General features: G+C 42.1%; 1 non-coding gene and 1 pseudogene across 1 annotated transcript; one reads left to right on the plus strand and one right to left on the minus strand.

Moving 5' to 3' along the window:
- The first annotated feature begins 200 nt into the window (after nucleotides 1-200).
- On the plus strand, nucleotides 201-304 carry LOC118150846 (small nucleolar RNA U13). The gene has a single exon (XR_004738975.2). It is a non-coding gene; the product is annotated as a small nucleolar RNA U13 (small nucleolar RNA).
- Nucleotides 305-8,281: 7,977 nt separating this feature from the next.
- LOC100403679 (alpha-enolase pseudogene) lies at nucleotides 8,282-9,606 on the minus strand (annotated as a pseudogene).
- Between the last annotated feature and the right edge of the window lie 8,033 nt (nucleotides 9,607-17,639).

Raw genomic sequence — 17,639 nt, forward strand, 5'->3', positions numbered from 1 at the left:
CATAAGAGCACACAGATTAACATCCATATAGCATCTCATGCCTTCACTAATACCACCCCCACCCCTGTACCAGAAGACATAAATCTCTTCCTTTTGTGAGCTGGGTCCTTTTAAATTTACTAGGGTGGGCTAGTTAAGTGGAGCGTGCACCTGCAGTGAAAGAGGGAGATAACTGAAAAAAGATGAAAAAACTTGACCAGATTCCTTTGTAGTTAATAAGCGATGATTGGATTTTCACGCTCTTGTGTTCGATGTGCCTCCCTTAAACCTTGTCATGACATCTCAGCACATTACCCATCTGACGTGAAAAAAAAGAGGAGGAAGAAAGAAAGAACTTAACCAGGAGACCGAATATAAGAAGAGCCAGAGAGGACTATGGTTTTCTTTAGAGAAGAAGAGGCTGCAGAGGTGAAGCATCACTGGAATTATTAAATGAGTTTTGGAGGTTATGCATTGTTTCTAATTTCCCCTAGGTATAGATGTAAAAATTGCAGGAAACCATTCTTGGGTGGAAGAAGCCACATTAAATGTTGAAGAAAGTTGCTGACGCAGGATCTCAAGAGTGGGGCAGAAGAAGAACCAGTGGAACAATGATGTCCTCAGGAACCGGCAAACATACCTACTAGGCAGGCTTTCCAGTTTTCATGCCTTTGTGGATTTGTAAAAAGTAAAAACAGCTTTTCTCTAACAAGGGATGTCCTGAACAAGAGATGGGTTGCCCTCAAATTTCTGGTTGCCTATTGCCAATTCAAAGGAAGGCCAGCTAAACACAAGGCAGTATTCTAGATTGGATTTTGAAATATAAAAAGGACATTAGTGGAAAAACTGGTGAAATCTAAGTCTGGAGTTTAGATAATGGCAGTGTATCAGTGTTAGTTTCTTGGTTTTGACAATGTACCAGGATAATATAATGTGTTAACCTTGGGGAACACTGGATGGGAATATTTGAGAATTCTCTGTACTATCTTCGCAAATTTTCTGTAAATCTAAATTTATTCCAAAAGTGAAAAACAAACAAAAAGAAAACACCTAAAACTGAGGGAAAATAAGGAGGCCTGAATTTGAAAGCAGGCTAGTGGGTTTTTGTAGGGAGGCATTTCCTTCAGGGCTAGGCAGAGCCCACCGAGAAGGTTAAATAGGAAGAACATAAAGACGGCTCCAAATACGAACTAGAAAGTAAGGTAATGAAATACAACTGAGGGAGTAAGTAGAGGATAGACTCACATCAGGCTACCTAGTGTAAATTTTGAGGAAATGATCTCAATACTAACATGTATACTATAATGAGGTAGGAATTATCTAATATAAACTCATTCTCTCACACAGATTATCCTCCAGTGTTCAGCCAATGTTCAATTCACATGGAATTGACATCTGCCACCTTTGGTGAGAGTTATAAGAAACCAGGTGTGTTTTTTTCCACTTCCTCCATGCCGATGGGAGCTGTGGTTAAACCATGGTTTTGGCCGGGCGCGGTGGCTCAAGCCTGTAATCCCAGCACTTTGCGAGGCCGAGACGGGTGGATCACGAGGTCAAGAGATCGAGACCATCCTGGTCAACATGGTGAAACCCCGTCTCTACTAAAAACACAAAAAATTAGCTGGGCATGGTGGTGCGCGCCTGTAGTCCCAGCTACTCAGGAGGCTGAGGCAGGAGAATTGCCTGAACCCAGGAGGCGGAGGTTGCGGTGAGCCAAGATCGTGCCATTGCACTCCAGCCTGGGTAACAAGAGCGAAACTCTGTCTAAAAAAACAAACAACAACAACAACAAAACCATGGTTTTGGAGTGAGATGGCTCGATATTTTTTCTTACCATGTTGTTTCATAGTTTCAAATTCTGCATTAAAAAAATTAAACAGCTTAAAAAATGAACAAGTAGAATTACATGAAACTAAAAATTTTTCCATGTAATAAACTAAATAATCAACAAAATGAAAAGTCTACCCACAGAATGGGAGAAAACACTACTTGCAAACTGTATAGCTGATAAGAGGTACTATGGTCTGAATGCTTGTGTACCCCCAAATTCATGTGTTAAAGCCTAATCCCCAATGTGATAGTGTTTCCATTAGGAGTTTTCTCCTCGGGCTCTGCCCTAATGAATGGCATTAGTGGCCTTATAAAAGTTGCCAGAGGGAGGTTGTATGTCTCTATGAGGCCATATGGAACAGTGGAGAGGCGCCACAGAAAGCACCATCTATGAGAAACAGGTATTCACTGGACGCAAAATCTGCTAGCACCTTGATCTTGGATTTCCTATTCTCTAGAACTGTAAGAAATACATTTATGTTGTTTATAAGCCACCCAGTCTGAGATATTGTTATAATAGCTGAAACGGACTAAGACAGGGAGGTTAATATCCAAAATACGCAAGGAATCCATACAAGAAAATAGCAGAAAAACAACTTGATTTAAAAAATGGGCAAAAGATTCGAATAAACATTTCTGAAAAGAAGACATACAAATGCCTAACAGGTACTATAAATGAAAAGATATTCCACATCACTAATTATCAGGGAAGTGCAAATCAAAATCACAGTGAGATATACCTCACCTGTTAGGATGGCCAATATCAAAAAGACAAAAGGTAACAAGCTTTGGAGAAGATGTGGAGAAAAGGGACCCTTGCATGCTGTTGATGGGAACATAAATTAGTATAGCCACTATGAAAAATTGTATGGAAGTTCCTCAAAAAGTTAAAATAGAACTACTATATGATCCAGGAATCCCACTTCTGGGCATGTATCAGAAGGAAATGAAATCAGTAAGTCAAATAGATATCTGCACTCTCACGTTCATTGCAGCATTATTCACAATAGCTAAGGTATGGAAACCAACTAATTGTCCATTGATAGATGAAGGGATAAAGAAGTTGTGGGATATACATATAACTTAATATTATTCAGCCTTATTAAAAAAAAAAAAAGGAAATCTGACTGGGCGCAGTGACACATGCCTGTAATCCCAGTACTTTGGGAGGCTGAGGTGGGCGGATCAAGAGATCGAGACCATTCTGGCCAATGTGGTGAAACTCTGTCTCTACTAAAAATGCAAAAACGAGAACACATGCACACAGGGAGGGGAGCACTACACACTGGGGTCTGTTGGGGGGAATGGGGGGGGACAGCAGAGGGTGGGGAGTTGGGGAGAGATAGCATGGGGAGAAATGCCAGATATAGGTGAAGGGGAGGAAGGCAGCAAATCACACTGCCATGTGTGTACCTATGCAACAATCTTGCATGTTCTTCACATGTACCCCAAAACCTAAAATGCAATAAAAAATGCAAAAATTAGCCAGGCCAGGTGTAGTGGTGGGTGCCTGTAGTCCCAACTGCTTGGGAGGCTGAGGCAGGAGGATCACTTGAACCCAAGAGGTGAAGGTTGTGGTGAGCTGAGATCAGACCACTGTACTCCAGCCTAATGACAGAGCAAGACTCTCTCAAAAAAAAAAAAAAAGGAAATCCTATCATTTAAAACAACATGGGTGATCTGGAGAGCTTCTTACATTAAGTGAAAAAACCAGACACAGAAAGGCAAACAGCACAGGAGCTCACTTATGTGTGGAATCTCAAATACTTGAACTCATAGAATCAGAGAGTAGAATGTTGGTTACCAGGGGCTGGGAGGAGGGGTACAGAGAAGGTGAGGGTTAAAGGGTACAACGTTTCATTTATGCAAGATAAATAAGCTCTGAAAATCTGTTATACAGCATAGTGCCTCTGGCTAATAATATTGTCTACTTAAAAATTGCTAAAACGGTAGATCTGTTGCTGTTAAGTGTTCTCATCACACGGACAAAACCCCCAAAACAATCATCATAACAAAGGGTATGGGAGGAAACTTTGGGAGGTAATGGATTTGTTTATAGTTTTGATAGTGATGATAGTTTCACAGGTATATTCTTATTCTCAAGGTCATTGAGATGTATATAATAAATATGTGCAGCTTTTATATGTCGATCATACCACAGGAAAGTCGTTTAAAAAATTAAGCAACTTTTAGCAATGGTTATAAACCACATCCACTTGTTACTTGTTGTGCTTTGTGTTTAACCATATGATACTAGAAGCAAGCTTTGGAAAAGAGACTAGGCCTTCCTTCTTCATCTCCCCTGATTCTGTAAGTGATAGTGAAACTGCCTTTGTGAAATTGTAACACTGAAAAAAAATCTAAGGTAACTGACTCCATCTTGTTTCTAACCTCACAAGCTAACTGCCTTTGCTCATTCCTATGTGTAGGCCAGGCTAACTATGGGAGGAATTTTGTTTAACTTTAAAAGCAAGGATGATAATTGTCTCTTCCCAAAATTCACTCCCTCCCTATTCAGTGACTGAAACTGCCTTTGTAAAACTAATGAAAGGCTACAAAGCTAAAATTACAGTAGGGGCCTGAATTCTGCTAAAATATAGACCTAGTTAAACAGTAATTAGTCATAGTGTCCTAGTTTATTTTTTATAATTATTTACTGCTCAGAAGTCACATAACTGGTGGTTATAAGATTTGAAATGTCTCTAATTGCTTCTATACATAATGTCACTATTATGAAACCCAAGACTGGTCTTTGAGATATTTTTCAGACTTTTCATTCTGGTGGACCAACTGATGCCACCTGGGCTAGTACCTCCAATTCAGGAAATGACTCAATGCTGCCTCCAGTTCAGGAAATGACTCAATGCTGCCTCCAATTCAGGAAATGACTCGATGCATGAAGACAGTTTTGACACCCCTGTGATTTCATTCCCAGCCAATCAGTAGAACTCCCTAGCCCCCTGCCATCCAAACAATCCTTAAAAACACTAGTCTCCAAATTTGTGGGGAGGCAAATCTGAGTAATATCTCCTTTTTCCCTTGCTCAACTGCCAGGCAATGATTAAACTCTTTCTCTACTGTGACACCTGCTGTTTCAGTATATTGGCTGTTTCTTGCAGTTGGCAAGAGGAACCTGGCTGGCTGAAACAATAGCTGGACCATAGATCACAACATCTTGCATTTCAGAATGATTACTGCATGCATAACAACTCACAGACCATTCCATCACCTAGCCTGCTCTTCAGTGCCACATATGTACAGCGTGCCAGTCAACCGGTCTGATTGCCTTACTCCCCGTTGGTAGACTTTTTTATAATGGGATGGAAGAGTCTGGTTTTAAGTAGTTAATAGTATCTCAAGCTGGCTTAAGTAAAAATCAATAAATGGTCATTTACAAAATAAAAATGTCAGAGGTCTCATGGTGTCTATAGGCAGGATGTGACCCAACCACAAGAAGAAATTAGTAATAGGAACCAGAAAGCCAGCACAGGAACCCAGGAAGTTCATCTTGGCATCTCTCCTTTTACAAAATGACTTTCTTGGCTTTTTTTTCTACACAGAGACCAACTAGCCAACTCTAGGTACCAATGAAAAATTTCCAGGAAACAGAATCTGATTGGCTAAAGCCCTATCAGGTACTACCCCTAATCAACTGTAATCATAGGGTCAGAGTCACATAATATAAACATGGCTTTCTATCTGTATAGGTAGAAGAGGAGTACTGAGAGAAGCAAGAAGTGCTGTGCTGTGTAGATACTTCAAAGGTTATCTACTGTAGGAGATGGTAGTAACCAGGAGATAGTAGTAACCAAAATAAAGAGAAGAAAGAGGAGATTTGATTGGTGTGTAAAACACACACACATACAAAAACCATGTGATATTAAATATTCTCTTAGAGTCAATCATTGGGTTTTGCTTCAGTTCCTTGACAAGTATTGAATAATTACTCTGTGTATAGGTTCAGCTAAGTGCCTTGGCCAGAAAAGAAGTAGAAGATATGGCCTTAGCCCTTACTTGAGTTAGAGACATGTGTCTATGAGAAAATAAAACAACCATACATGGGGTATAATATTAAATATCAAGCCATATAGATATTAAGTTCTACTGGAGTTCATGTCAATTATTAAAAGATATTGCCTATCTTTTCTTTCAAGATCAATTTTACTAAAAGTGCAACTACATACCGAAGACAGTAGGGGCTATGGAAGGACATGTGGTTAACAGTCCAACTGATGAGTTTCAACAAGGAATCAACTTGAAGAAATTCATGCAATGGATTAAGCCCATTAGTTAAGCCCACGAATTAAGCCCAGTGCCTCCAGGACCTGATCCCCCAAATTCTCTTTGTATGTACTCCGTGTGCTTTCTCAATTACCCTATTCTAATGCACCTACTTTTTGGAATACTGTATTATCAGGTATTAATACCTTAGCATAGATTGGTTTATCTCATCCTAGAGACTGGTAAATTCTTTGCTCATTTATTTATTTGTTTTAGAGATGGGATCTCACTATGTTGCCCAGGCTGGCCTTGAATTCCTGGGCTCAAGGTATCCTCCCATCTCAGCTTCCCAAGTAGCTGGGACTGTGGGCACACACCACCATGCCTGGGAAGACTGGTTAACTTTGATGAGAAATCAGAAAAGACCTTGAGTACTGAGTATGGGCAAGAGCCCCTTTGCGGGACTGTGAAAGTGAATGACGAGGTGTAGAATAAAATGGGGTGAGAACACTGGAAACTGCCTTACTTACTTCACACCAAGAGTTCTGAAAGCTCGCCTACCAATTTCAGTCCCTGGGAAGCTTCTTTAAAAATATTTATTTTAGGCCGGGCGCGGTGGCTCAAGCCTGTAATCCCAGCACTTTGGGAGGCCAAGGCAGGTGGATCATGAGGTCAAGAGATCGAGACCATCCTGGTCAACATGGTGAAACCCCGTCTCTACTGAAAATACAAAAAATTAGCTGGGCATGGTGGCGCGCACCTGTAATCCCAGCTACTCGGGTGGCTGAGGCAGGAGAATTGCCTGAACCCAGGAGGTGGAGGTTGCGGTGAGCCGAGATTGTGCCATTGCACTCCAGCCTGGGTAACAAGAGCAAAACTCCGTCCCAAAAAAAAAAAAAAATTTATTTTAAACTTTTAAGTTCTGAAGTACATGCGCAGGTTTATTATATAGGTAAACTCATATCACAGGGTTTTATTGTACAGATTATTTCATCACCCAGGTATTAAGCCTAGTACCCAACAGTTATTTTTTCTGCTCCTCTCCTTCTTCCTAACGTCCACCCTCAAGTATGTCCCAGTGTCTGTTGTTCCCTTTTTGTGTTCATGAGTTCTCATCATTTAGCTCTCACTTATAAGTTAGAACACATGATATGTAGTTTTCTGTGACTGCATTAGTTTGCTAAGGCTAATTGCTCTAGCTCCATCCATGTTCCTGCAAAAGACACAAGTGCATTCTCTTCTATGGAAGCATAGTATTCTATGGTGTGTAAGTACCGTATTTTCTTTATCCAATCTGACACTGATGGGCATTTAGGCTGATTCCGTGTCTTTGCTATTGTGAATAGTGCTGCAATGAACATTCACATGCATGTGTTTTTAAGGTAGAATGATTTCTATTTCTCTGGGTGTATACTCAATATTGGGATTGCTGGGTTGAATGGTAGTTCTATTTATAGTTCTTTGAAGAATTGCCATACTGCTTTCCACGATGGTTGAACTAATTTACACTCCCACCAACAGTGTATAAGTGTTTCCTTTTCTCTACGATCTCATCAGCATCTATTATTTTTTTTGACTTTTTAAGAATAGCCATTCTGATAGAGGTGTGAGATAGCATCTCATTGTAATTTTGATTTCCATTTCTCTAATGATCAGTGATGATGAGCTTTTTTCATATGCTTCTTGGCTGCATATATGTCTTTTTTTGAAAAGTGTTTGTTTATGTTTGCCTACTTCTTAATGGGGTTGTTTATTTTTCTCTTGTAAATTTGTTTAAGTTCCTTATAGATGCTGGATATTAGGCCTTTGTCAGATGCATAGTTTCCAAAATATTTTCCCCCATTATGTAGGTTGTCTATTTACTCTGTTGATAGTTTCTTTTTTTTTTTCCATGGGTTACTGGGGCTTTTTATTTTGAGCACAAAACCACTGGGGATCTTGCCTGTGGCCACCCCAGAGACGATGCTGGAGGCTCACATGACTCCAGACACTTGGTGGAAATTAAGGCAAGACAAACAATGATTTGGGCCAATTACACAGCTGCAAAGCTAGAGCTGCCAACAGGGTTCCAGGGAGCTTGGCTTCTGTAGATCTTCCAAGAAGGTGGTACGAACTCCATGGCGGTGTGTGAGGGGAGCTAATTAGCAGGGGCCCCTGTAAGTGTTGGTCAGGGGCCTCGAGGTGCCTGAGCTGACACGAGGGGAGGGTCTAATTAGCCAACAGGTGACTGAAGGGCTGGCCTGCCCACAGCTTACTTGGCCAGGGGGTTTCTGAAGTTCCTGCTGGCAAACGTAGGCTTGCTGCGCAGCTCCTCTTCAATTCTGAGGAGCTGGTTGTACTTGGCCAAGTACTTGGATCAGCAAGGAGCACCAGTCTTGGTCTGCCCAGTTCACAGCCCCACCACCAGGTTGGTGAAGAAGGTATCTTCAGTCTCCCCAGAACGATGAGACACCATGACACCCCAACCATTGGCATGGGCCAGCTTGCACGCCTGAAGGGACTTGGTCAGGGAGCCAATCTGGTTCACTTTGAGCAGAAGGTAATTGCATGACTTCTTATTCATGACCTTGGCAATACTCTCTGGGTTGGTCACTGTGAGATTATCCCCCACTACCTGGATTCCTGAACTGGCCATGAACTTCTGCCAAGCTCCCCGGTCATCCTGGTCAATGGGATCTTCCGTAGACACCACTGGGTAGTCCTTGACGAAGGACTTGTACAGGTCAGCCAGCTGGTCAGGTGAGATGTACCTGTTGGGGTCATTGGGAGACATACTTCACAGACCTGAAGAACTCAGAGGCTGCTATGTCCATGCCAATGACCACATTATCAGTGTAGCCAGCTTTGCCAATCGCAGTCTTCAGCAGCTCCAAGCCTTCTTTATTCTCCAGGATGTTGGGAGGAAACCTGCCTTCATCTCCCACATTGGTGGCATCTTTCCCATATTTCTCCTTGATGACATTCTTCAGATTGTGATAAACCTCCACTCCAATGCACATGGCTTCCCTGAAGTTTGCGGCACCCACTGGGAGGATCATGAACTCCTGCATGGCCAGCTTGTTGCCAGCATGAGAACCACCATTGATGAGATTGAATGCCGGAACTAGCAGGATGACTTCGGAGTTGCCAGCCAAGTTGGCGATGTGGCGGTACAGGGGGATCCTCCTTCTCAATAGGACCAGCTTTGCAGATGGTGAGGGACACCCGCAGAATGGCATTTGTACCAAACTTAGATTTACTTTCTGTTCCAACCATCTCGATCATCAGTTTGTTAATCTTCTCCTGTTCTGTAACATTCAGTTTCTTGCTAACCAGGGTAGGCACAATAGTTTTACAGATGTGCTCAACAGCCTTGGAGAAACCCTTCCCCATATAGCAAGTCTTATCATTGTCCTGGAGCACTAGGGCCTCATAGATACCAGTTGAAGCCCTACTGGGCACAGCAGCTCTGAAGAGACCTTTTGCGGTGAAGAGATCAACCTCAACAGTGGGATTCCCGTGAGAGTCAAAGATCTCCCTGGCATGGATCTTGAGAATAGACATGGTGAATTTCTAGCTGCTGGGTCTCGTCACCTTGGAGAGAAGTGGAGGGTGCTGCAGACACCGAGGTGAAAAATTAAGCCGGCGAGGTGTGTGTGCCCTGGGTTCCCACAGGTCCTTGATAATTTCTTTCTTTCTTTTTTGTCTGTAACAATAATTTTCTTTGTCTTTTCTTTTTTTTAATTGCATTTTACGTTTTCAGGTACATGTGAAGAACATGCAAGATTGTTGCATAGGTACACACATGGCAGTGTGATTTGTTGCCTTCCTCCCCATCACCTATATCTGGCATTTCTCCCCATGCTATCTCTCCCCAACTCCCCACTGTAAGATTTATTGCCGAGGCAAAATGAGGAAACTGAGGCTGGTATGAAAAAAGATGAGAAGTCAATTTATTCAGCTCCCGGGCAACCTCAGTGGTCCAAGAGGGGCCAGAGAAGTCACACCCGGCTGTTCAGGGCGTGGGGTTTTATGGGGTGTGCAGGCAATTGTTGGTTACTGGGAAACAAAGAGAAGGCATTTCTATTGGCTGTTGAGGAGTAGGAAGTACATGGAGTTAAAGTAGGAAGTACATGAATCTAGCTGCCATTGGTAGGCAGGCAGGACTTTGGGTAAGTCGGCCTGGATTGACTACTGGGGAAATGAAGAGAAAGCGTTTCTATTGGCTGTTGAGGAGCAGGAAGTACATGGAGTTAAAGTAGGAAGTACATGAAAGTAGCTGCCATTGGTAGGCGGGACCTTGGGTAAGTGGGCCTCGATGGACTACTGGGGAAACAAAGAGAAGGCATTTCTATTGGCTGTTGAGGAGCAGGAAGTACATGGAGTTAAAGTAGGAAGTACATGAAACTAGATGCCATTGGTAGGTGGGCAGGACCTTGGGTATGCGGGCCTGCCAGGGACGTACAGGGCAGGCTGTTGCTGGGCAGGGAATGGTGGGGCTTCTTTTAAAAAAAATTTCTCTGCAGGGTTTTTAACAGCGGGCTGGAGGTTGGATGGATAATTTAGTGCTGAGTGTGGGCTTGGGCATGGTATGCAGAGGCGGGTGCGGGGAAGCTTTGTGGGGAAGCCAGATAATGAACTCAGGTGATGACGCAGTTATCAGGCACGGAGAGTGATGAATGTGTCCATTTGACTCCCGGCAAGGCAACCAGCCTTACACCCACCCCCCACTGTCCCTCCCCTATTTCCCCCCTACAGACCCCAGTGTGTGATGCTCCCCTCCCTGTGTCCATGTGTTCTCATTGTTCAACATCTACCTATGAGTGAGAACATGTGGTGTTTGATTTTCTGTTCTTGTGTCAGTTTGCTGAGAATGATGGTTTCCAGTTTCATCCGTGTCCCTACAAAGGACACGACCTCATCGTTTTTGATGGCTGCATAATATTCCATGGTGTATATGTGCCTCATTTTCCCTGTGCAGTCTATCATTGATGGGCATTTAGGTTGGTTCCAGGTCTTTGCTATTGTAAACAGTGCTGCAATGAACATTCGTGTGCATGTGTCCTTATAGTAGAACGATTTATAATCCTTTGGATATATACCCAGTAATGCTGGGTCAAATGGAATTTCTATTTCTAGGTCCTTGAGGAATTGCCACACTGTATTCCACAATGGTTGAAATAATTTACACTCCCACCAACAGTGTAAAAGTGTTCCTATTTCTCCACATCCTCTCCATCTTTTCTTTTTTTTTTCTTTTGCTATGCAGAAGCTCTTGAGTTTAATTGGATCCCATTGGTCAATTTTTCCTTTTGTTGCAATTGCTTTTGATATTTTTGTAATGAAATATTTGTCCATTCCTGTGCCCAGAATGGTATTACCTAGGTTGTCCTCCAGGGTTTTTATAAATTTGGGTTTTATATTTAAGTCTTTAATTCATCTTGACTTGATTTTTGTATATGGTGTAAGGAGGGGGTCCAGCTTCAATTTCCTGCCTATGGGTAGTACCATTTATTCAATAGAGAATGTTTTCCCCATTGCTTGTTTTTGTCAGCTTTGTCAAAGATCAGATGTTCGTAGGTGTGCAGCCTTATTTATGGGCTCTCTATTCTGTTCCATTGGTCTATGTGCCTGTTTTTGTACCCCTACCATGCTGTTTTGGTTACTGTATCCTTGTAGTATAGTTTGAAGTCAGGTAATGTGATGCCTCCAGCTTTGTTCTTTTTGCTTAGGATTGCCTTGGTTACTCAGGCTTTTTGTTGTTGTTATTGTTCCATATGAAGTTTTAAATACTTTTTTCTAGTTCTGTGAAGAATGTTGTTGGTAGTTTGATAGGAATAGCATTGAATCTGTAAATTGCTTTGGGCAATATGGCCATTCCAGTGATATTGATTCTTTCTGTCTGTGACCATGGAATGTTTAGCCATTTGTTTGTGTCATCTCTGATTTCTTTCAGCAGTGTTTTGTAATTCTCCTTGCAGAGCTTTTTCACCTCCCTGGTTAGCTATATTCCAAGATATTTTATTCTTTTTGTGGCAATTGTGAATGGGATTGCCTTGCGGATTTGGCTTTCAGCTTGGTTTTTGTTGCTGCATAGGAATGCTAGTGATTTTTGTATGTTGATTTTGTATCTTGAAACTTTGCTGAAGTTGTTTATCAGCTGAAGACCATGGGGATTTCTAGATATAGAATCATGTTGTCTGCCAATAGGAATAGTTTTACTTCTTCTCTTCTTATTTGCATGCCCTTTATTTCTTTTTCTTGCCTGATTGCTCTGTCCAGGGATTCCAATACCGTATTGAATAGGAGTGGTGAGAAAGTGCATTCTTGCCTTGTGCCAGTTTTCAAAGGGAATGCTTCCAGCCTTTGTCCATTAAAGTATAATGTTGGCTGTGGGTTTGTCATAGGTAGCTATTATTATAATATTTTGAGGTATGTTCCTTCAATACCCAGCTTATTGAGAGTTTTTAACATGAAGCGATGTGGAATTTTATCAAAAGTCTTTTCTCCATCTATTGAGGTAATCATATATTTTAAAAAATTATTTAAGTTCTGGGATACATGTGCAGAACGTGCAGGTTTGTTACATAGGTATACACGTGCCATGATGGTTTGCTGCACTCAATCAAACCGTCATCTACATTAGATATTTCTCCTAATGCTATCCCTCCCCTAGCCTCCCATCCCCCAACAAGCCATGGTGTGTGATGTTTCCCTCCCTGTGTCCATGTGTTCTCATTGTTCAACTTCCACTTGTGAGTGAGAACATATGGTGTTTGGTTTTCTGTTCCCGTGTTAGTTTGCTGAGAATAATGGTTTCCAGCTTCATCCATGCCCCTGAAAAGGACATGAACTCATCCTATTTTATGGCTGTGTAGTATTCCATGGTGTATATGTGCCACAATTTCTTTATCCAGTCTATCATTGATGGGCATTTGGGTTGGTTCCAAGTCTTTGCTATTGTGAATAGTGCTGCAGTGAACATACAGGTGTGTGTGTCTTTATAGTAGATTGATTTATAATTCTTTGGATATATATCCAGGAATGGGATTTCTGGGTCAAATGGTTTTTCTGGTTCTAGATCCTTGAAGAATTGCCACACTGTCTTCCACAATGGTTGAACTAATTTACACTCCCACCAACAGTGTAAAAGTGTTCTCCACATCCTCTTTGCCAATCTGCAGTTTGAATTTCTTGGCGGCTTTGTTCACACTGTGAGGGGAAAACTACCTACTCAAGCCTCAGTAATGGCAGATGCCCCTACCCCCACCAAGCTCCATCATCCCAGGTTGACTTCAGACTGCTGTGCTGGCAGTGAGAATTTCAAGCCAGCGGATCTTAGCTTTCTGGTCTTCATGGGGGTGGGGTCTGTTGAGCTAGACCACTTGGCTCCCTGGCTTCTTAGTCCCCTTTCCTGGGGAGTAAACTCTTCTGCCTCACTGGTGTTCTAGGTGCCACTGGGGTATAAAAAAAACTCCTGCAGCTAGCTCAGTGTCCACCCAAATGGACACCCAGTTTTGTGCTTGAAACCCAGGGCCCTGCTGGTGTAGGCACCCGAGGGGATCTCCTGGTCTGCAGGTTGAAAAGACTGTGGGAAAAGCATAGTATCTGGGCCAGAGTCCACCATTCCTCATGGCACAGTCCGTTATGGCTTCTCTTGGCTAGAGGAGGAAGTTCCCCAACTCCTTGCACTTCCCAGGTGAGGCGACACCCGGCCCTGCTTCAGCTTGGCCTCTGTGGGCTACACCCACTGTCTAACCAGTCCCAATGAGATGAGCTGTGTACCTCAGTTGGAAATGCAGAAATCACCCACCTTCTGTGTTGATCTTGCTGGGAGCTGCAGACCGGAGCCGTTCCTATTTGGCCATCTTGGCAGCCACCTAATCATGTGGTTTTTGTCTTTAGTTCTGTTTATGTGATGAATCACATTTATTGATTTCCATATATTGAACCAACCTTGTATCCCTGGTGTTGTCATTGGAGATGTCCAGGAAGGGATGAAGGGATTTATTGAAAATGAAAGTACACTCCACAGTGTGGGAGCAGGACTAAGCATAGGGGCTTAAAGGCCCTGTTAGAGTTTTTATGAGTTTAAATGCCCTCTACTTGGGGTATGCCCTACGTAAATGAAGAGATGAGATGAAGTTACAAAGTCATTTACAGCGTATGCCCTATGGAGAGGATATTTCCTGTTACAGCTGAAATGTGGACTGGCCTTATGTTCCCTGTCTCCAGACCCTATTTTCCTGCTTCAGCTACCGGCAAGAGATACAATCCCCATAAATCTTTATGGGAGGAAGAGGGACCACATAATGAAGTCCCCCATAATGGAGTCTATTTCTGTAACTGTTTCATTCTGGCTTGGGGCATAGTCCCTACGTACAGGGGATCACGGAACTCGCCCTGCTCTATCTAGTTGAGGCAGGGCAGCTTCTTGATGACTAGGGATGGTGTCTTCACCTAGAACTGACTGGAAGCTTTGTTGTGTGATCATCTGAAGCTTGATGGTCTCCAGGCGAGAGGAAATGAATTTGGTTAAAAGATTTAATGGGAACTTCAGGGGGTGGATACCTATGCTGTCAGAAATGTTTGTTACAGAGATTTGCAGGAGAAAAAACAAAACCTGGTTGGAGATTTCAGGCCTGCCCACCAACCCCCTGGAAGAGGAGATAAGAAGGGTTGTTACGAGAAAAGCTGGTCCCCATAATGGAGTCTATTCCTGTTTCATAACATGAAGCCAATACACAATACTGCAAGTGAGCATCAAAAAGTGGAGGCTTTCAAAATTGACAAATGGGATCTAATTAAACTAAAGAGCTTCTGCGCAGCAAAAGAAACTATCATCAGAGTGAAAGGGAAACCTACAGAACAGGCGAAAATTTTTGCAATCCATTCATCTGACAAAGGGTTAATATCCAGAATCTACAAGAAACTTAAAGTTACAAGAAAAAAAAAACCCAATCAAAAAGTGGGCAAAGGATATGAACAGACACTTCTCAAAAGAAGACATTTATGCAGCCAACAAACACAGGAAAGAAAGCTGACATCACTGATTTGCTTTTCATTAGAGAAATGCAAATCAAAACCACAATGAGATAGCCTCTCACACCAGTTGGAATGGTGATCATTAAAAGTCAGGAAACAAAAGATGCATGAGAGGATGTGGAGAAAGAGGAACACTTTTACACTGTTGGTGGGCGTGTAAATCAGTTCAACCATTGTGGAAGCCTGTTGAGGTGTGATTGCATTTATCAGTCTTCTTTTCTAAACTAGGCTGTGAGATTTAAAGGATGGGATGGGAGGCAATTGTTTCTTTTGTGTTTACCAGTTTTTGATACAACTCGGGAACAGCCAGATGGAAAAGATGCATAGGGCAAGGTATGGGGGAAGAAGCTCAGAGCTTCCATGCCTTCTCTAGGCATGCTACATTCCCAGCACCTTCATGTATTCAGCAACCTTGAATCTTGTTGTTCGATAGTTTTTATAGAGGTGAATAGAGCTTAATCTTCTCACACTGTTACCCAGTGTAATTCCTGTGTGACATAGCTGAATTTCTTTTTTTTTGAGACGGAGTTTCGCTCTTGTTACCCAGGCTGGAGTGCAATGGCATGATCTCGGCTCACCGCAACCTCCGCCTCCTGGGTTCAGGCAATTCTCCTGCCTCAGCCTCCTGAGCAGCTGGGATTACAGGCACACACCACCGTGCCCAGCTAATTTTTTGTATTTTTAGTAGAGACAAGGTTTCACCATGTTGACCAGGATGGTCTCGATCTCTTGACCTCCTAATCCCTCCACCTCGTCCTCCCAAAATGCTGGGATTACAGGCTTGAGCCACCGCGCCGGCAGACATAGCTGAATTTCTAACTCTGCTTATCTTTTCTTTTTTACGTTCCTGACAAGACAACAGAACTCTGCTTATCTTAAAAAACAGGACACCTGCTGTAAGAAGTTCCTTTTGTGTTCAGACCAGCTGAGAATGATTAGAACCAAGATGACCTTACTCCCTCACCCCTCACTGATTGAGAAGTTTATTCGTGAGCCATTCCCCTGCTTCTCAATTCCATGCCCACTTGTTTGTGTCCTCTCTTATTTCCTGGAGCAGTGGTTAGTAGTTCTCCTTGAAGAGGTCCTTCACATCCCTTGTAAGTTGTATTCCTAGGTATTTTATTCTCTTTGTGGCAATTGTGAATGGGAGTTCGCTCTTGATTTGGCTCTCTGTTTATTATTGGTGTGTATGAATGCTTGTGATTTTTGCACATTGATTTTGTATCCTGAGACTTTGCTGAAGTTGCTTATCAGCTTAAGGTGATTTTGGGCTGAGATGATGGGGTTTTCTAAATATACAGTCACGTCATCTTCTAACAGAGACAATTTGACTTCCTCTCTTCCTATTTATATATCCTTTATTTCTTTCTCTTGCCTGATTGCCCTGGCCAGAACTCTAATACTATGTTAAAGAGGAGCGGTGAGAGAGGGCATCCTTGTCTTGTGCTGGTGTTCAAAGGGAATGCTTCTAGCATTTGTCCATTCAGTATGCCATTGGCTGTGGGTTTGTCGTAAATAGCTCTTATTATTTTGAGATACCTAGTTTATTGAGAGGTTTTAGCATGAAGGGGGTTGAATTTTTTTGAAGGCCTTCTGCATCTATTGAGATAATCATGGGTTTTTGTCTTTGGTTCTTTTTATGTGGTGGATTACATTTATTAATTTGTGTATGTTAAAGCAGCCTTGGATCCCAGGGATGAAGCTGACTTGATTGTGGTGAATAAGCTTTTTGATGTGCTGCTGGATTCAGTTTGCCAGTATTTTACTGAGGATTTCCGCATCGATGTTCATAAGGGATACTGGCCTGATATTTTCTATTTTTGTTGTGTCTCTGCCAGTTTTTGGTATCAGGATGATGCTGGCTTTATAAAATGAGTTAGGGAGGAGTCTTTTTCTATTGTTTGGAATAGTTTCAGAAGGAATGGTACCAGCTCCTCTTTGTACCTGTGGTAGAATTTGACTGTGAATCCATCTGGTCTCGGGCCTTTTTTGGTTGGTAGGCTATTGATTTTTGCCTCAATTTCAGAACTTGTTATTGGTATATTCAGGGATTTGACTTCTTCCTGGTTTAGTCTTGGGAGGGTGTATGTGTCCAGGAATTTATCAATTCTTGTAGATTTTCTCATTTATTTGTGTAGAGATGTTTACAGTATTCTCTGATGGTAGTTTGTATTTCTGTGGCATCAGTGGTGATATCCCCTTTATAATTTTTTATTGTGCCTATTTGATTCTTCTCTCTTTTCTTCTTTATTAGTCTGGCTAATGGTCTATTTTGTTGATCTTTTTAAAAAACCAGCTCCTGGATTCACTGATTTTTTTGAAGGGTTTTTCGTGTTTCTAACTCCTTCAGTTCTGCTCTGATCTTAGTTATTTCTTGTCTTCTGCTAGGTTTTGAATTTGTTTGTTCTTGCTTCTCTAGTTCTTTTATGTGGTGTTTAGGGTGTCAATTTTAGATCTTTCCTGCTTTATTCTATGGGCATTTAGTGCTATAAATTTTCCTTTAAACACTGCTCTAGCTGTGTCCCACAGATTCTGGTACATTGTATCATTGTTCTCATTGGTTTCGAAAAACTCATTTATTTCTG

Source organism: Callithrix jacchus, chromosome X (genome assembly GCF_049354715.1).
Source record: "Callithrix jacchus isolate 240 chromosome X, calJac240_pri, whole genome shotgun sequence".
Taxonomy (NCBI): domain Eukaryota; kingdom Metazoa; phylum Chordata; class Mammalia; order Primates; family Cebidae; genus Callithrix; species Callithrix jacchus.